We start from the raw sequence: 21,134 nt of genomic DNA on the forward strand, positions 1-21,134 counted from the left end.
ATCTAGAGGAGGATCCATTTCATTATTTTTTTTCCAGTTTCTAGGGGCCACCTGCATTCCTTGGCTTGTAGTTCCTTCTTCCCTCTGCAAGACCAGTGGTGTAGCATCTTCAATTCTCTCTCTGCTTCCATTGTCGATCTTATTATTATTATTATTTTATTTTTCAGACATAGTCTCGCTCCGTTGCCCAGGATGGAGTGCAATGGCGCGATCTCTTCCTCCTCCCGGGTTCAAACGATTCTCCTGCCTCAGCCTCCCAAACAGCTGGGATTACAGGCACCTGCCACCAGGCCTGGCTAAATTTGTTTGTATTTTTAGTAGAGATGGGGTTTCACCATGTTGGTCAGGCTGGTCTTGAACTCCTGACCTCAGGTGATCCAACCACCTCAGCCTCCCAAAGCGCTGGGATTACAGGCATGAGACACTGCGCCCAGCCTAGTGCCATTACTTTCAATGGCAAAACCTGCAATTACTTTTGGATGGATACAATAGTAACATTAAGGATCACCGGTCATAGATCAGCATGACAGATATTATTACAATAATAATAGGCTGGCGCGGTGACTCAGACCTGTCATCCCAGCACTTTGGGAGGCCAAGGCAGGTGGATCACCTGAAGTCAGAAGTTCGAGACCAGCCTCACTAACTGGTGAAACCCCATCTCTACAAAAATGCTAAAAATTAGCCAGGTGTGATGGTGCATGCCTCTAGTCCCAACTACTTGGGAGGCTGAGGCAGGAGAATCGCTTGAACCCGGGAGGTGGAGGTTGCGGTGAGCTGACATCATGCCATTGCACACCAGCCTGGGCAACAAGAGCAAAACTCTATCTCAATAAATAAATAAATTAACTAATTAAAATAAATAAAATAATAATGCTGGGCACAGTGGCTCACGCCTGTAATCCCAGCACTTTGGGAGGCCAAGGCAGGTGGATCACCTGAGGTCAGGAGTTCAAAACCAACCTGGCCAACATGGTGAAACCCCGTCTCTACTAAAAATACAAAAATTAGCTGGACATGGTGGCGGGCACCTGTAATCCCAGCTACTCGAGAGGCTGAGGCAGAATTGCTTAAACCCAGGAGGCAGAGGTTGTAGTGAGCCAAGATCGCACCATTGCACTCCAGCCTGGGTGACAAGAGCAAGACTCTGTCTTAAAAATAAAATAAAATAGTGGCTGGGCGCAGTGGCTCATGCCTGTAATCCCAGCACTTTGGTAGGCCAAGGCAGGTGGATCACCTGAGGTCAGGAGTTCAAGACCAGCCTGACCAACATGGTGAAACCCCATCTCTACTAAAAATACAAAAAAATAAAATAAAATAGCCAGGCGCAGTGGCTCACACCTGTAATCCCAGCACTTTGGGAGGCCGAGGCAGGCAGATCACGAGGTCAGGAGTTTGAGACCAGCCTGGCCAACTGAAACCCTGTCTCTACTAAAAATACAAAAATTAGCCTGGTGTGGTGGCGGGAGCCTGTAGTCCCAAGCTAGTCGGGAGGCTGTAGTCCCAGCTAGTCGGGAGGCTGAGGCAGGAGAATTGCTTGAACCTGGGAGGCGGAGGTTGCAGTGAGCTGAGATCACGCCACTGCACTCCAGCCTGGGTGACAGAGGGAGACTCTGTCTAAAAATAAATAAATAAGAAGAAAAAAGGAGGAGTAGGAGAGGGAGGAGGAGGAGCAGGAGGAAACAGTCAGGCACAGTGGCTCAAGCCTGTAAAGGAGGAGGAGGAGGAAGAAACAGCCAGGAGTGGTGGAGGAAGAAGAGGAGGTGAGAAGGAGGAAAGGAAGAGGAGAGGAGAAAGAGGAGAGGAGGAGGAGGAGGAAAGGAAGAGGAGGAGGGGGAGAAGGAGAGGAGTAGGAGGAGGAAAGGGGAGAAGGAAAGGAGGAGGAGGTGGAGGAGGAAGAAAGGAAGAGGAAAGGAGGAGGGGTAGGAGGAGGAGGAAAGGAGGAGGGGGAGGAGAAGGAGGAGGAGGGGGAGGAGAAGGAGGAGGAGGGGGAGGAGAAGGAGGAGGAGGGGGAGGAGAAGGAGGAGGAGGGGGAGGAAAAGGAGGAGGAGGGGGAGAATACGGAGGAAAGGAGGAGGAGAAGGAAACTGCCAGGCTCGGTGGCTCAAGCCTATAAAGGAGGAGGAGGAGGAGGACACAGCCAGTAGTGTTGGCTCACACCTATAGAGGAGGAGGAGGAAGAAACAGCCAGGCTAGGTGACTCAGGCCTGTAAAGGAGGAGGAGAATGAGAAGGAGGAGGAAGAAACAGCCAGGCACAGTGGCTCTCACGCCTGGAAAGGAAGAGGAGGAGGAGCAGGAGGAAACAGCCAGGCATGGTGGCTCATGCCTGTGAAGGAGGAAAAGGAGGAAGAAACAGCCCGGCACAGTGGCTCAAGCCTGTAAAGGAGGAGGGGGAAACAGGTGCAGTGGCTCACTCCTGTAGAGGAGGAGGAGGAAACAGCCAGGAACAGTGGCTCATGCCTGTAAAGGAGGAGGAAGAAGAAGAAGAAAAAAAACAGCCAGGAACGGTGGCTCATGCCTGTAAGGGAGGAGGTGGAGAAGGAAGAGGAGAAGGAGGAGGAAACAGTCAGGCGAGGTGGCTCACGCCTGTAAAGGAAAAGGAGGAGGAGGGAAAAACAGCCAGGTACAGTGGCTCATGCCTGTAAAGGAGGGAGAAGGAGGAGGAAACAGCCAGGTGCGGTGGCCCACGCCTGTAAAAGAGGAGGAAACAGCCAGGTGCGGTGGCTCATGCCTGTAAAGAGGAGGAAGAAGAAGAAGAAACAGCCAGGAAGGGTGGCTCATGCCTGTAAGGGAGGAAGAGGAGAAGGAGGAGGAAACAGCCAGGCGAGGCAGCTTAAGGCCTGTAAAGGAGGAGGAGGAGGAGGAGGAGGAGGAAAAAAAACAGCGGGGCGCAGTGGCTCATGCCTGTGAAGGAGGGAGGAGGAGAAGGAAACAGCCAGGCATGGTGACTTACACCTGTGCAGGAAGAGGAGGTGGAGGAGGAGGTGGAGGAAAAAACAGCCAGGAGCGGTGGTTTACGCCTGTAAAGGAGGGGGAGAAAAAGGAGGAGAAAAAATAACTAGCCAGACTGCCTGGTTCACGCCTGTAAAGGAGGAGGAGGAAGAAACAGCCAGGCACGGAAGCTCATGCCTGTAAGGAGGGGGAGGGTGAGGGGGAGAGGGAGGGGGAGGGGGAGGGGAGAGGGAGGGGGAGAGGGAGGGGGAGGGGGAGCCAGACTGGGTGGTTCACTCCTGTAAAGGAGGAGGAGGAAGGAATAGCCAGTTGCGGTGGCTCATGCCTGTAAAGAGGAGGAGGAGGAGGGGGAGAAGGAGGAGAGGAGGAGGAGACCAGTGGGAGGAGGAAAAGGAAGAGAAAAAGGAGGAAAAAAACAGCCAGACTGGGTGGTTCACTCCTGTAGAGGAGGAGGAGGAAGAAATAGCCAGTTGCGGTGGCTCATGCCTGTAAAGAGGAGGAGGAGGAGGGGGAGAAGGAGGAGAGGAGGAGGAGATGAGGGGGAGGAGGAGGGGAGGAGAGGAAAGGAGGAGGAGGAGGAGAAGAAGAAGGATAAAAAGGAGGAGAAAAAAACAGCCAGACTGGGTGGTTCACGCCTGTAAAGGAGGAGGTGGAAGAACGCCAGTTGCGTTGGCTCATGCCAGTAAAGGAGGAGGAGGACAGGGAGAAGGAGGAGGAAGTGGGGGAGAAGGAGGAGGAGGAAGTGGGGGAGAAGGAGGAGGAGGAAGTGGGGGACAAGGAGGAGGAGGAAGTGGGGGACAAGGAGGAGGAGGAAGTGGGGGACAAGGAGGAGGAGGAGGAGAAGGAAACTGCCTGGCTCGGTGACTCAAGCCTATAAAGGAGGAAAAGGAGGAGGAGGAAACAGCCTGTCGTGGTGGCTCACACCTATAGAGCAGGAGGCAGAAACAGCCAGGCCCGGTGACTCAGGCCTATAAAGGAGGAGAGGGGAGGGAAACGGCCAGGTGCGGTGGCTCATGCCTGTAATCCTAGCAATTTCAGGGTCAGCAGCAAGGAGGAAGGAAGGAGGAGGAAAAAGAAAGAGGAGGAGGAAAGAGGGAGGAAGAAAAAGAAACAAGAGGAGGAGGAGGAAAAGAGGAAAGAGGGAGGAGGAAAAAGAAACAGCCAGGCGGGCTTGGTGACTCACGCCTGTAGTCCCAGCTACTCTGGAGGCAGAAGAATCGCTTGAGCCCAGTCAAACCACTGCTCTTGAGCCTGGGCAATGGCGTAAGACTCTGTCTCAAAATAATAGTAATAAAGTTTGAAATACAATAATAATTACCGAAATGTGACACAAAGACACCAAATGAGCACATGCTGTTGGAAAAACGGCACCAATACACTAGCTCAACACAGGGTTGCCACAATCCTCTATGTTAAGAAATGGGCCAGGCATGGTGACTCATGCCTGTAACTCCAGAACTTTGGGAGGCTGAGATGGGAGGATAGATTGAGGCCAGGAGTTCGAGACCAGCCTGGTCAACGTAGTGAGACTCCATCTCAATTGTTTTAAATATTATTATTATTATTATTATTATTTTCATTATTTTGAGATGGAGTCTTGTTTTGTCTCCCAGGCTGGAGTGCAGTGGCACAATCTCAGCCATTCTCCTGCCTCAGCCTCCCGAGTAGCTCGGACTACAGGTGCCCACCACCACGCCCGGCTAATTTTTTTTTGTATTTTTAATAGAGACAGGGTTTCACTGTGCTAGCCAGGATGGTCTCGATCTCCTGACCTCATGATCCGCCCGCCTTGGCCTCCCAAAGTGCTGGGATTACAGGTTTGAGCCACCGCGCCCAGCCTATTTGTATTTTTCAATTAAAAAAAAAAAAAGTTAAGAAATGCAATATATGTGAAGTGCAACAAAGTGAAGTTAAAAACAAAATGAGGCCAGGCATGGTGGCTCATACCTGTAGTCCCAGCACTCTGGGAGGCCAAGGCGGGTGGATAGCCTGAGGTCAGGAGTTCGAGACCAGCCTGGCCAAACATGGTGAAATCCCGTCTCTACTAAAAATTCAAAAATTAGAAGGGCATGTTGGTGCATGCCTGTAGTCCCAGCTACTCTGGAGGGTAAGGCAGGAGGATCTGTTAAGCCCTGGAGTTTGAGGCTTCATTGAGAGTTCTTACCACGTCACTGTACTCCAGCCTAGCTGACAGAGTGAGACCATGTCTAAGAAAAAAAATTATAAAATGGTGTATTAAGGCTGGGCGCAGTGGCTCATGCCTGTAATCCCAACACTTTGGGAGGCCAAGGCAGGTGGATCACAAGGTCAGGGGTTCGAGACCAGCCTGGCCAACATGGTGAAACCCCATCTCTACTAAAAATACAAAAATTAGCCAGGTGTGGTAGTGCACGCCCTGTCATTGCCACAGCCATCTCAACCTTCAGGAACCACCACCTTGATCAGTCGGCAGCCACCAACATCAAGGCAAGACCCTCCATTAACAAAACTGTAAAGACTTACTGAAAACTCAGATGATCGTTAATATTTTTAAGCAATAAAGTATTTTTAAGTTAAGGTATGTCCTTCTTTTTTTTTTTTTTTGAGGCAGAGTCTCGTTCTGTCGGCCAGGCTGGAGTGCAGTGGCACGATCTTGGCTCACTGCAACCTCCGCCTCCCTGGCTCAAGCAATTCTCATGCCTTAGCCTCCCGAGTAGCTGGGATTACAGGCATGTGCCACCACGCCCAGGTAATTTTTGTATTTTTCGTAGAGATGGGTTTTCTCTGTGTTGGCCAGGCTGGTCTCAAACTCCTGCCCTCAGGTAATCTGCCCGCCTCGGCCTCCCAAAGTGCTGGGATTACAGGCGTGGGCCACCGCGCCTGACCTGTACATTGTTTTTATAGACATAATTTTATTGCATACTTAAGAGACTACAGAGGCGGGCAGATCATTTGAGGTCAAGAGTTCAAGACTAGCCTGACCAACATGGTGAAACCCTGTCTCTACTAAAATATAAAAATTAGCCGGGCAGGGTGGTATGTGCCTGTAATCCCGGCTACTCGGGAGGCTGAGGCAGGAGAATCACTTGAACCCAGAAGGTGGAGGTTGCAGTGAGCCAAGATCAGCCAAGATCAAGTGACAGAGCGAGACCCCCTCTCAAAAAATTAATTAATTAATTAATTAATAAAAGACTGCAGAAGAGTGTAAACATAATTTTCTTTCTTTTTTTTTTTTTCTTCCGACAGAGTCTCACTCCATCGCTCAGGCTGGAGTGCAGTGACACCATCTTGGCTCACTGCAAGCTCTGCCTCCCAGGTTCACGCCATGATTTCGCCTCAGCCTCCTGAGCAGCTGGAACTACAGGCGCCTGCCACCATGCCCAGCTAATTTTTTTGTATTTTTTAGTAGAGACAGGGTTTCACCGGGCTAGCCAGGATGGTCTCGATCTCCTGACCTCATGATCCACCTACCTTAGCCTCCCAGAGTGCTGGGATTACAGACTTGAGCCACCGTACCCAGCCACAAAATATATTTCTTTTCTTTGAGATGGAGTTTTGCTGTTTCACCCAGGCTGCAGTGAAGTGGCATGATCTTGGCTCACTGCAACCTTCACCCCCCAGGTTCAAGTGATTCTCCTGTCTCAGCCTATTGAGTAGCTGGGAATACAGGCACCTGCCACCATGTCTGGCTAATTTTTGTATTTTTAGTAGAGATAGGGTTTCACCATGTTGGCCAGGCTGGTCTCAAACTCCTGACCTCAGGTGATCCACCCACCTTGATCTCCCAAAGTGCTGGGATTATAGGCATGAGCCACAACACCCGGCCCCAACTTCTCTTCTGCAGCTTCCTCACCCCTGTTTGCCTTCATAGAATTCAGGAGAGTTAGGGCCTTCCTCCGGATTAGGCTTTGGCTTAAGGGAATGTTGTGACTGGTTTGATCTTCTATCCAGACCACTCAAACTTTCTCTGTATCAGCAATATGGCTGCTTTGCTTTCTTCTCATTCGTGTGTTCACAGGAGTAGCACTTTTAATTTCCTTCAAGAACTTTTCCTGCCAGGCACGGTGGCTCATGCCAGTAATCCTAGCACTTTGGGAGGCCAAGGCAGGCAGATCATCTAAAGGTCAGGAGTTCAAGACCAGCCTGGCCAACATGGTGAAAGCCCGTTTCTACTAAAAAATACAAAACATGAGCTGGTTGTGGTGGCACGTGCCTGTAATCCCAGCTACTTGAGAGGCTGAGGCAGGAGAATCACTGGAACCCTGGCAGCAGTGGTTGCAGGCAGCCGAGATTGCGCCATTGCACTCCAGCCTGGACCACAGAGCAAGACTCCATCTCAAGAGAGATAAAAAAAAGAACTTTTCCTTTGTGTTCACAACCTGGTTAACAGGTACAAGAGGCTTTGCTTTTGTTCATCTTAGTTTTCAACATGTCTGCCTCACGATGTTTCCATCTTTTGACATTAAGTGAGATACACAGGACCCTTCCTTTCACTTGAACACTTAGAGACCATTGTAGGGTTATTAAGTGACCTAATTTCAATATTGTTCTTTCTCAGGAAATAGGAAGACTCATGAGGGCAAGAGGGCGTGAGACGGAGGCACAGTTGGTCAGAGAGGCAGTTAGAACACACACATTTGTTGATTGAATCACCATCTTATTTGGGCACAGTATATGATGTCCAAAACAACTGCAGTAGTAACATCAAAGACCACTGATCACAGATCACCACAGCAGATAGAGTAATAATGAAAAAGTTTGAAATATTGTAAGAATTAGCGAACCGTGACACAGAGGTATGAAGTGAGTATGTGCTGTTGGAAAAATGCCACTGACAGACTTACTCAACACAGGGTTGCCACAAACCTTCAATTTGTAAAAAATGCAGTTTCTGTGAAGCACGATAAATCAAAGTACAGTATAACAAGGTGTGCGCGTATGTGCTGTGTCTGATTTATACTAAGTGTTCAATAAATAATAGTTGCTATGATTAATACATAAGGGCCTAGTGGGTCAAGATAAAGCTGGTTTGAAATAATAACAATTAGGATTGCTATGTTTTTGTTTTTGAGATGGAGTCTCACTCTGTTCCCCAGGCTGGAGTATAGTGGCACGATCTTGGCTGATTGCAACCTCCACCACCAGGTTCAAGCAATTCTCCTGCCTCGGCCTCCTAAGTAGCTGGGATTACAAGTGTCCATCACTACACCCGGCTAATTTTTTTATTTTTAGTAGAGACGGGGGTTCCACCATGGTGGCCAGGCTTGTCTCGAACTCCTGACCTCAGGTGATCCACCCGCCTTACCCTCCTGAAGTGCCGGGATTACAGATGTGAGCCACCACGCCTGGCCAGGACTGCTATGTTTTCAATGTTTTTTATGTGCAAAGTACTATAAGTGTATACCTGTTGTCGTTTGCTGTGTAAGGAGACATCCCAGGTTGTAAAACAACTGTCACAATTATTACCTCTGATAATTCAGGGGGTTGAATTAGCTAGGAGGTCTTGCTTATGGTTCCTCATATGGTAACAGTACTGGTTGAGATCCTGTGTCAAAAGGAAGTGAGTCATGAAGACCAGACCATGTTTTTATTTTTATTTTTTATTTTATTATTATTATTTTTTGAGATGGAGTCTTGCTCTGTCACCCAGGCTGGAGTACAGTGGTTTGATCATAGGTCACTGTAACCTCCACCTCCTGGGTTCCAGCAACTCTCCCTCACCTCCCGAGTAGCTGGGATTACAGGTGCGCACCACCATGTGGGGTCATTTCAAAAGCTTCCTCAGTCACGTCTTGTATTTAGACTGGGAAGACTCAAATGACTGAGGGCTGGAACAGACAGGACATCTCACAGTATAACTGTGTGGTCTCTCCATGTAATCCCTCCAGCATGGTGGCGTGGAGGCAGCTGGGCTTCTTATAGGCTGGCTCCATGCTCCAAAGGCCCATATCCCCCAGAGCCAGGTCGGAGCTGCGTTACCTTTTCTGAAGCAGCCTCAGCAGTCATGCAGTCTCTTTGACCACATTCTACCTCTTAGAAGTGAGTCAGGGCCAGACATGGTGGCTCACACTTGTAATCCCAGCACTTTGGGAGGCCGTGGTGGGCAGATCACCTGAGTGAGGTCAGGAGTTCAAGAGCAGCCTGGCCAACGTGGTGAAACCTCATCTCTAGTAAAAACACAAAAATTAGCTGGGTGTGGTGGCACATGCCTGCAGTCCTACCTACTCGGGAGGCTGAGGCCTAAGAATCGCTTGAACCCGGGAGGTAGAGGCTGCAGTGAGCAAAGATCGCACCATTGCACTCCAGCCTGGGAAACAGAGGGAGGCTCCATCTCAAAAAAATAAAAATAAAAATAAAAGAATTAGAAGAAGTGAGTTGGCCAGGGACAGTAACTCTCGCATATAATCCCAGCACTTTGGGAGGCTGAAATGGGAGAATCACTTGAGCCGAGCACTCTTGCATTCCAGCCTGGGCAACAGAGCAAGACTCCGTCTCAAAAAAAAAAAAAAGAATTTGCAGACATATTTTAGAACTGCATGTTTATGATCACATTTCATAATTTTAGTGTTACCAAAACAGCAGGGTTCAGCCTAGCTCCAGCTGCTGGCCGCACAAAAAACCAGGCTGTGCAACGGTGGTGAAACTCCAATCTTTACAAAAGAATACAAAAATCAACTGGGAGCAGTGACTCACACCTGTAATCCCAGCACTTTGGAAGGCCGAGGTGGGCGGGTCACCTGAGGTCAGGAGTTTGAGACCAGTCTGGTCAACATGGTGAAACATCATCTCTACTAAAAAATACAAAAATTAGCCAGGTGTGGTGGCAGGCACCTGCAATTCCAGCGACTTGGGACCCTGAGACGGGAAAATCGCTTGAACCCAGGAGGCAGAGGTTGCAGTGAGCTGAGACCGCGCCATTGCACTCTAGCCTGGGCAACAAGAGCATTACTCCATCTTGAAAAAAAAAAAAAAAAATCAGCTGGGTGTGGTGGTGAGCACCTATGGTCCCAGCTTCTCAGGAGGCTAAGGTGGGCGGATAGCCAGAGCCCAGGAGGTCGAGGCAGCAGTGAGCTGTGATTGCACCACTGCACTCTAGCCTGCGAAACAGAGTGAGAGCCTGTCTCAAAAGAAAAGGAGGTGAGTCATGAAGACCAGACCATGTTCAAGGTGGGGAGGAATTAGATTCCACTCCATGAGGGGTGTCAGAGAATTTGCAGACATGGGCTGGGCGCGGTGGCTCACGCCTGTAATCCCAGCACTTGGGAGGCCAAGGCAGGCAGATCACAAGGTCAAGAGTTAGCAACCTGCCTGACCAACACGGTGAAACCCCTGTCTCTACTAAAAATACAAAAATTAGCTGGGTGTGGTGACAGGCAGCTGTTATCCAGGCTACTCAGGAGGCTGAGGCAGGATAATTGCTTGAAACCGGGAGGCGGAGGTTGTGATGAACTAAGATCACGCCACTGCACTCTTGCATTCCAGCCTGGGCAACAGAGCGAGACTCCGTCTCAAAAAAAAAAAAAAAAAAAAAAAAAGAATTTGCAGACATGTTTTAGAACCACTGCATGTTTATGATCACATTTCATAATTTTAGCGTTACCAAAACAGCGGGGTTCAGCCTAGCTCCAGCTGCTGGCCGCACAAAAAGCCAATCATTGAGACAGTGATTATTGCCAAGGAAGATTTTAATTGGGTGCTGCAGCAGAGGACATTGGGAGATCAGTCTCAAATCCATCTCCCTGACTACTAAAATTAGGGGTTTATACAGCAGGGAAGAAATGCAACTATATGTGGGAAAACAGGAACTCAGGAGGGGTAAGGAAGCAATCATGATGAATGAGGGGTCTGGAGTCTTATTGTCAGGATGCCATGACCTGGTTAGTTCTTTGATAATCTTTGAAAGGCCTGGGGATCCCTTCCTGAGGAAGGAACGCAGGTAAAATAAATATACGTTTCAAGCTTTATTACCAAAAGTGTCCATTTCTTTTTTTTTTCCGTTTCTTTTTTTTTTTTTTTTGAGACAGAGTCTTACTCTTGTCACCCAGGCTGGAGTGCAGTGGCGCGATCTCAGCTCACTGCAGCCTCTGCTTCCCAGGTTAAAGGGATTCTTTCTTTTTTTTTTTTGAGACGGAGTCTCGCTCTGTCACCCAGGCTGGAGTGCAGTGGCCGGATCTCAGCTCACTGCAAGCTCCGCCTCCCGGGTTCACGCCATTCTCCTGCCTCAGCCTCCCAAATAGCTGGGACTACAGGCGCCCGCCACCTCGCCCGGCTAAGTTTTTGTATTTTTAGTAGAGACGGGTTTCACTGTGTTAGCCAGGATGGTCTCGATCTCCTGACCTCGTGATCCGCCCGTCTCGGCCTCCCAAAGTGCTGGGATTACAGGCTTGAGCCACCTAAAGGGATTCTTATGCCTCTGTCTCCTGCGTAGCTGGGATTACAGATTCCCACCACCATGCCCAGCTAATGTTTGTATTTTTGGTGGAGACCGGGTTTCACCATGTTGGCCAGGCTGGTCTTGAACTCCTGACCTCAGGTGATCTGCCCACCCCAGCCTCCCTTAGTATTGAGATTACAAATGTGAGCCACCCACTCGGCCAGGACTTGTTTTCTTAATCCCTGTGCTATAGAAATTATACTAGACAGAAATATAAAGGCGATTTGTTTCTGTGTTTTGTTTCGTTTTGAGACGTAGTGTTGCTCTGTCACCCAGGCTGGAGTGCAGAAGCACAGTCTCGGGTCACTGCAACCTCTGCCTCCCAGGTTCAAGTGATTCTCCTGCCTCAGCCTCCCAAGTAGCTGGGATTACAGGAACCCACCACCACACCCAGCTAACTTTTGTATCTTTAGTAGAGACAGGGTTTCCTCATGTTGACCAGGCTGTTCTGAAACTCCTGACCTCAGGTGATCTGCTCACCCTGGGCTCCCAAAGTGCTAGGATTACAGGAGTGAGCCATTGTGTCCGGCTGGGATTTGTTAATAAGCACTTTTTTTTTTTTTTTTTTTTTTTTGAGACGGAGTTTCGCTCTTGTTACCCAGGCTGGAGTGCAATGGCACAATCTTGGCTCACTGTAACCTCCACCTCCCGGGTTCAAGCAATTCTCCTGCCTCAGCCTCTCAAGTAGCCGGGATTATAGGCATGCGCCACCACACCCAGCTAATTTTCTGTATTTTTAGTAGAAACGGGGTTTCACCATGTTAGCCAGGCTGGTCTTGAACTCCTGACTTCAGGTGATCCGCCAGCCTCAGCCTCCCAAAGTGCTGGGACTACAGGCATGAATCACCACGTTTAGCCTTCTCTTTTTTTTTTTTTTTTTTTTGAGATGTGTCTTGGTCTCCTGGAGTGCAGTGGTGCAATCTCAGCTCACTGCAATCTCCACCTGCCAGGTTCAAGAGATTCTCCTGCCTCAGCCTCCTGAGTAGCTAGGATTACAGGAACGTGCCACCACAACCGACTGATTTTTGTGTTTTTAATAGAGACGGGGGTTTCACTATGTTGGTCAGGCTGATCTCGAACTCCTGACCTCAGGTGATCAACCCACCTCGGCCTTTCAAAGTGCTGGGATTACAGGCATGAGGCACTACGCCCAGCCTCTTTTTTTTTTTTTTTTTTTTTTAAGAGACAGCATCTCGGCTGAGCTCAGTGGCTCACGCCTGTAATCCCAGCACTTTGGGAGGCCGAGGCGGGCGGATCATGAGGTCAGGAGATCGAGACCATCCTGGCTAACATGGTGAAACCCTGTCTCTACTAAAAAGATACAAAAAATTAGCCAGGTGTGGTGGCGGGCACCTGTAGTCCCAGCTACTCGGAAGGCTGAACCAGGAGAATGGCGTGAACCCAGGAGGCGGAGCTTGCAGTGAGCAGAGATCCGGGCCACTGCACTCTAGCCTGGGTGACAGAACGAGACCCCATCTCAAAAAAAAAAAAAAGAGAGACAGCATCTCACACTGTCGCCCAGACTGGAGTGCAGTGTTGGTCACTGTAACCTCAAACCTTGAGGCTCAAGTGATTCTTCCATCTCAGCCTACTGAGTAGCTGGGACTACAGGCACATGCTACCCTGCCTGCCTAATTTTTTGTAGAGACATGGTCTCACTGTGTTGCTCCATCTGGTCTTGAATTCCTGGGCTCAGGCAATCCTCCCACCTTGGCCTTCCAAAGTGCTGGGATGACAGGCATAGGCATGGCCTCTGGCCAATAAGCATTCTTACGCAGTGTTTACTAAGTGCCAAGCGCTATCTCAAGCACTTTTCTGGGGACTGCATATGTTTATGGGAAAAAGCCCAAGGCAGAGGCCCCAGGAGACAGGCCTGCCTGGAGGGCTGGGTTGGGAGTGAAGAGCAGGCCCCCTCAGGACCAGGGAGCCTCCAGGAAAGAGTCCCTCCTCCCAAGGGTGCAGAGCTAAGGCTCCTGCTTGGTTGGAAGGTCCAAGGGGCAATCCTGAGTGGAACACTGTGACTGTCACTCTGATTGTCTCCCTACAAGGCCCCACGGACTCCAGCAGGCAGAGAATGAAAATACTAATAAATTAAAGCAGCTCAAGGCATCTGCAGACACGGTGTCAGACAGGAGGCCATGCCTCAGGGCACAGGAATAACAGCAGCCTGGCCTGCTGCAGCAAGGTAGCAGCCCCTACTGCAGAGGCCAGTGGCAGCCACCATTGGGGGCACAGACTCTGGGGGTGCTCGTGCATGCGTGTGTGTGTGTGTGTATGTGTGTGTGCGCGGGTGCGCATATGACATTTTGAGACACCTGGATCTATCTAGGAAGTATCTGAGGGGTACTCGGCTTCCTGCAGAAAACATAGGGACAAACCTGGAGAAGTAGCATTTTGTAACTTTGGACCCTGAGTAAGCAGGAGACAGTCTGCACAGAACAACAGATGTGTATGGGAATATACTGATTTTCTCTTACTGCAGTAACATACTACTGCACAAAACCCCACAAATTTATTGTTTTAAAATTCTATAGGTTAGAACAAGGGTCCCCAAACCTTGGACCACAGACCAGTACCAGTCTGTGGCCTGCTAGGAACCACGTCACACAGCAAGAGGTGAGTGGTAGGTGAGTGAGAGGAGCTGCTTCTGTATTTATAGCAGCTCCCCATTGGTTGCATTCCCACCTAAGGTCTGCCTTCTGTCAGATCAGTGGCAGCATTAGATTCCATTAGATTATCATAGGAGCGTAAACGCACATGCGTGGGATCTAGGTTGCGTGCTCCTTATGAGAATCTAATGCCTGATGATCTGTCACTGTCTTTCATTACCCCCAGATGGGACTGTCTAGTTGCAGGAAAACAAGTTCGGGGCTCCCACTGATTCTACATGATGGTGAGTTGTATAAATATTTCATTATCTATTACAAGGCAATAATAATAGAAATAAAGTACACATTTAATGTAACGTGCTTAAACCATCCCGAAACCTTCCTGTCTCCCAGTCCAGAAGACAGTGGAAAAACCGTCTTCTACAAAACAGGTTCCTGGTACCAAAAAGGTTGGGGACCACTGGATTAGGAGCTGATATGGTTTGGATCTGTGTCCCCACACAAATCTCATGAAGATTGTAATCTCCAGTGTTGGAGATGGGACCTGGTGGGAGGTCATTGGATCATGCGGGTGAAGTTCTCATGAACGGTATAGCACCATCCCTTTGGTGCTGTTCTTAATAGAGAGTTTTCACAAGATCTAGTTGTTTAAAAGTGTGTAGATCCAGCTCAGCGTGGCAGCTCATGCCTGTAATCCCAGCACTTTGGGAGGCTGAGGTGGGCAGATCACCTGAGGTGAGGAGTTGGAGACCAGCCTGGTCAACATGGAAAAACCCTGTCTCTACTAAAAATACAAAAATTAGCCAAGTGTGGTTGTGTGTGCCTGTAATCCTAGCTAGTCAGGAGGCTGAGGCAGGAGGATTGCTTGAACCCTTGAGTTGGAGGTTGCAGTGAGCCAAGATTGCCCTACTGCACTCCAGCCTGGGCAACAGAGTGAGACTCTGTCTCAAAAAATAAATAAATAAATAAATTGGCTGGGCACAGTGGCTCACGCCTGTAATCCCAGCACTTTGGGAGGCCAAGGCAGAGAGATTACAAAGTCAGGACTTTGAGACCAGTGAGTCCAATATGGTGAAACACCATCTCTACTAAAAATTAGCTGAGTGTGGTGGTGCATGCCTGTAATCCCAGCTACTCAGGAGGCTGAGGCAGGAGGATCGCTTGAACCCCGGAGGTGGAGGTTGCAGTGAGCCAAGATTGTCCCACCGCACTCCAGCCTGGGCGACAGAGTGAGACTCTCTCTCAAAAAATAAATAAATAAATTGGCTGGGAGCGGTGCCTCATGCCTATTAATCCCAGCACTTTTGGAGGCCGAGGTGAGCGGGTCACGAGGTCAGGAGATCGAGACCATCCTGGCTAACACGGTGAAACCCCATCTCTACTAAAAAATATAAAAACTTAGCCAGGTGTGGTGGCGGGCGCCTGAGGTCCCAGCTACTCGGGAGGCTGAGGCAGGAGAATGGTGTGAACCTGGGAGGCAGTGAGCCGAGATCACACTACTGCACTCCAGCCTGGGTGAGAGAGCAAGACTTCGTCTCAAAAAAAAAAAAGAAAAAAAAGAAAGAAAGTAGTAATAATAAAAGTGTGTAGCTCCTCCCCTCCTCTCGGTCGTGCTCCCCTTCACCTTCTGTCATGAGTAGAAGACCCCTGAGGCCTCCCCAGAAGATGCTGCCTTACTTCCTCTAGAGCCTGTGGAGCTGTAAGCTGATTAAACCACCTTTCTTTATAAATTATCTAGTCTCAGGTATTCTTTTTCTTTTTTTTTTGTCTCAGGTATTTCTTTATTTTTATTTTTTTCTTTTCTTTCTTTTCCTTTTTTTTTGAGATGGAGTCTTGCTGTGTTGCCCAGGCTGGAGTGCAGTGGCACAATCTCAGCTCACTGCAAACTCTGTCTCCTGGGTGAAGCGATTCTACTGCCTCAGGCTCCCCAGTAGGTGGGATTACACATGTGTGCCACCACACTTGGCTAATATTTTTTGTATTTTTTTAGTAGAGATGGGGTTTCACCACATTGGCAAGGCTGGTCTTAAACTGACCTCATGATCTGCCCACCTCAGCCTCCCAAAGTGCTGGGATTACAGACGTGAGCCACTGTGCCCCGCCTTCAGGTATTTCTTTTTTTTTTTTTTTTTTTTTTTTTTTGAGACGGAGTCTGGCTCTGTCGCCCAGGCTGAAGTGCAGTGGCCGGATCTCAGCTCACTGCAAGCTCCGCCTCCCGGGTTTATGCCATTCTCCAGCCTCAGCCTCCCGAGTAGCTGGGACTACAGACGCCCGCCACTTCGCCTGGCTAGTTTTTTGTATTTTTAGTAGAGGTGGGGTTTCACCATGTTAGTCAGGATGATCTCGATCTCCTGACCTCGTGATCCGTCCGTCTTGGCCTCCCAAAGTGCTAGCATTACAGGCTTGAGCCACCGCGCCTGGCCAGGTATTTCTTTTTTTTTTGAGATAGAGTCTCGCTCTGTGGCCCAGGCTGGAGTGTAGTGGCACCATCTCAGCTCACTGCAACCTCCGCCTCCTGGGTTCAAGTGATTCTCCTGCCTCAGCCTCCCGAGTAGCTGGGACTACAGGCGCCCGCCACCATGCCTGGCTAATTTTTGTATTTTCAGTAGAGATGAGGTTTCACCATGTTGGCCAGGCTGGTCTTGAACTCTTGGACTCAAGTGATCCACCTGCCTTGGCCTCCCAAAAAGCTGGGATGACAGGCATAAGCCACCATGCCCGGCCTAGTGGGTACCATTTGAACACCCAGCTAACTCCCTACACTAAGTCACACCTGAGCCATTTTATCATGGGGGCTGTCAGAGGCACTGCTCTTTTCCACTGAAGCCTGTACCCAATTCCTAGATCTTGTGTACTTTTCCCCTCACCCAGTTCAAAGGCCCGTGGCTTTGGGACGCCTCTCCACCTCATTAGTCATTCCCTCTCCTGCCCCATCGCGTCGAAACACAATGCATTGTAGTTATTTATGTCCAGAGCTGGTTCCCCAACTAAGCTGTCAGCTAGCCAGTGCAGAGGGTGTGTATTAGTCACATTTGTATCATCAGCCCCCGATTGGCCATGGCTACATCATTGGTTGAGTGAGTAACACAAGGAGCATCTTTAGCGTTTCTTTGTGGGATCTAGTCTCCTCAATGAAGGTACAGGGAATTTTCCGCACTAACCAGGCCAGCTGGGTCCGGGTGGCATTTTATGTACTTTTTTTGTTGTTATTTTGTGATAGAGTCTCGCTCTTTCGCCCAGGCTGGAGTGCAGTGGCGTGATCTGCAACCTCCTCCTCCCGGTTTCAGGCGATTCTCCTGCCTCAGCCTCCTGAGTAGCTGCGATTACAGGCGCGAGCCATCACGCTGGTTAATTTCTATTTTTTTGGTAAAGATGATGTTTCATCATGTCACCCAGGCTGGTCCCAGACTGGGCTTAAGGGATCCACCTGCCTTCATCTTCCAAAGTGCTGGGATTATAGGTGTGGGCCACCACACTTAGTCAAGTAAAAAATGTTTAACAGCTTTATTAATATAAGACTCATATGCTGTACAATTTGCCATTTAAAGTGTACAACTCAATGTTTTCAGTATATTCACAGGGTTGTGCAACCACCATCACCATCTATAATACTTTTTTTTTTTTTTTTTTTGAGATGGAGTCTCGCTGTGTCGCCCAGGCTGGGGTGCAGTGGCGCGATCTCGGCTCACTGCAAGCTCCGCCTCCCGGGTTCACGCCATTCTCCTGCCTCAGCCTCTGAGTAGCTGGGACTACAGGCGCCCGCCACCACGCCCGGCTAGTTTTTTGTATTTTTAGTAGAGATGGGGTTTCACCGTGTTAGCCAGGATGGTTTCCATCTCCTGACCTCGTGATCCACCCGCCTCGGCCTCCCAAAGTGCTGGGATTACAGGCTTGAGCCACCGCACCTGGCCCATCTATAATACTTTTAGATGATTTTTGTTTCCCAAAGAGAAACTCCTTACTTATTACCAGTCACTTCCCATCCCTGCCCCCAACCTAGCCTTTTGTCTGTATCCATAGATTGGCCTCTTCTTGCACATTCCATATAAAGTGAATCATACTATATGTATTCTTTTTTTGTGGGGGGTGGGGACAGAGTCTCGCTCTGTCACCCAGGCTGGAGTGCAGTGGCGCAATCTTCGCTCACTGCAGGCTCCACCTCCTGGGTTCACGCCATTCTCCTGCCTCAGCCTGCCAAGTAGCTGGGACCACAGGCGCCCGCCACCATGTCTAGCTAATTTTTTTTTTTTTTTTTTTTTTTTTGTATTTTTAGTAGATACAGGGTTTCACCGTGTTAGCTAGGATGGTCTTGATCTCCTGACCTCATGATCCGCCTGCCTGGGCCTCCCAAAGTGCTGGGATTACAGGCGTGAGCCACTGCGCCCGGCCTTTTGTTTTGAGAAGCAGTCTTACTCTGTCACCCAGGCTGGAGTGCAGTGGTGTGATCTTGGCTCACCGCAACCTCCACCTCCTGGGTTCAAGCAATTTTCCTGCCTCAGCTTCCCGAGTAGCTGGGATTAGAGGTGCCCACCACCACGCCTGGTGATTTTTGTATTTTTAGTAGAGACAGGGTTTCACCATGTTGGCCAGATTGGTCTTGAACTCCTGACCTCAGATGATCCGCCCACCTCGGCCTCCCAAAGTGCTGGGATTACAGGCATGAGCCACCCAGGCAGGTGATATGTATTATTTTGTGTCTGGCTTCTTTCACTTATTAATAGCACCATGTTTTGGGAGGTTATCCATCTCACAGCATTTATCTATCTATATATTTTTTTGCAACAAGGTCTCTCACTCTGTAGGCTGGAGTGCAGTGGTGTGATCATAGCTCCCTGCAGCCCCGACCTGCCGGCTCAAGCGATTCTCCCACCTCAGCCTCCCCAGTAGCTGGGACTACAGGTGCTCACCACCACACACCTGGCTAACTTTTCGTAGATAGGGGTCTGGTTATGTTTTCCAGGCTGGTCTGGAACTCCTGGTCTCAATAAATCCTCCTGCCTCCGCTTCCCAAAGTGTTGAGACCAAGCCTGGCCTCCTTTTTATTTTTATTTTTTTTTTTGAGACAGAGTCTTGCCCTGTCGCCCAGGCTGGAGTGCAGTGGCACGATCTCGCTCACTGCAAGTTCCACCTCCTGGGTTCATATCATTCTCCTGCCTCAGCCTCCCGAGTAGCTGGGACTACAGGCACACCCCACCACACCCAGCCAATTTTGTTTTGTATTGTTAGTAGAGATGCGGTTTCACTGTGTTAGCCAGGATGGTCTCAATCTCCTGACCTTGTGATCCGCCTGGGATCACAAAGTGCTGGGATTACAGGCATGAGCCACTGCGCCCGGCGGGCCTCCTTTTTAGGTAGTTTTCCATTGTACAAATGTAGCACATTTTATTCATCCACTCATCAGTCTCTAGTTAATGCATCCCTAGTATTTGTTCAGATTGACAGGTTCAATACCCACTGGACAAGTTCCTAGATGAGTGACTTTTGGTAAATCATAATCTCCCCAAGTCTGCCTCAGTTACTTCAATTATAAAATGTCAATAATAATGGAATCTACTTCATAGAGAGTCATGGTTGTATTGCCACAGTAATTAATAAAGTGCCAGGCACTTTATAAGGATTGTGTAACACATTTATTATTTACAAAGTAGGCAACAGAGGCTATTGCAGTGGCTCACACCTGTAATTCCAGTACTTTGGGAGGTGGAGATGGGAGGATCACTTGAGGCCAGGAGTTCAAGACCAGCCTGGACAACATAGTGAGACTCCCATCTCTACAAAAAAAATTTAAAAATTTTCTAGCTGACCCTTTGGACAATAAAGAATTTTATTTTAGAAAATTAGCCAGGTGGCTGGATGCAGTGGCTCACGCCTGTAATCCCAACACTTTGGGAGGCTGATGCGGGTGGATCACAAGGTCAGGAGTTCAAGACCAGCCTGGCCAAGATGGTGAAACCCCGTCTCTACTAAAAAATACAAAAATTAGCTGGGCGTTATGGCGGGTGCCTGTAATCCCAGCTACTCAGGAGGCTGAGGCAGGGAATTGCTTGAACCCGGGAGGCAGAGGTTGCAATGAGCCAAGATGGCGACACTGCACTCCAGCCTGGGCAACAGAGTGAGACTCATCTCAAAAAAAAAAAAAAAAAAAAGAAAAAGAAAATTAGGCCGGGCGCGGTGGCTCAAGCCTGTAATCCCAGCACTTTGGGAGGCCAAGACGGGCGGATCACGAGGTCACAAGATCAAGACCATCCTGGCTAACACGGTGAAACCCCGTCTCTACTAAAAAATACAAAAAACTAGCCGAGCGAGGTGGCAGGCGCCTGTAGTCCCAGCTACTCGGGAGGCTGAGGCAGGAGAATGGCGTAAACCTGGGAGGTGGAGCTTGCAGTGAGCTGAGATCCGGCCACTGCACTCCAGCCTGGGTGACAGAGCGAGAGTCCGTCTCAAAAAGAAAAAAAAAAAAAATTAACCAGGTGTAGTGGAGGCACCTGTGGCCCCAGCTATTCTGGCAGGCTGAGATGGGAGGATTGCTTGAGCCCAGGAGTTCAAGGCTGCAGTGAGCTCTGACTGCACCAGTGCATTCCAGCCTGGGCAACAGAGGAAGACCCTGTCTCTTAAAAAAAAAAAATAAACTACAATGTTTCTGGCAGCCCAGATGCCACCAGCCTCACTACTCTCTGAGGGGTGGGATTTTAACATGCAAAGGCCCACTAACCCGATCACATCTTGCAACTTGAGCTGATTAATACTTTGTTAAAACCTGGACCACGAAAACAGAGATAGGCCGGCGAGGTGGCTCACGCCTGTAATCCCAACACTTTGGGAGGCCGAGGCGGGTGGATCACGAGGTCAGGAGTTCAAGACTAGTCTGGCCAAGATGGTGAAACCCCGTCTCTACTAAAAAATATAAAAATTAGCTAGGTATTATGGCGGGCGCCAGTAATCCCAGCTACTCGGGAGGCTGAGGCAGGGAATTGCTTGAACACCGGAGGTAGAGGTTACAGTGAGCCGAGATCGCACCACTGCACTCCAGCCTGAGCGACAGAGCGAGACTGTCTCAAAAAAGAAACGACAGAGCGAGACTCTGTTTCAAAAAAGAAAAAAAGAGGCTGGGCGCGGTGGCTCACAACTGTAATCCCAGCACTTTGGGAGGCCAAGGCGG

Source organism: Macaca thibetana, chromosome 3 (genome assembly GCF_024542745.1).
Source record: "Macaca thibetana thibetana isolate TM-01 chromosome 3, ASM2454274v1, whole genome shotgun sequence".
Lineage (NCBI taxonomy): Eukaryota > Metazoa > Chordata > Mammalia > Primates > Cercopithecidae > Macaca > Macaca thibetana.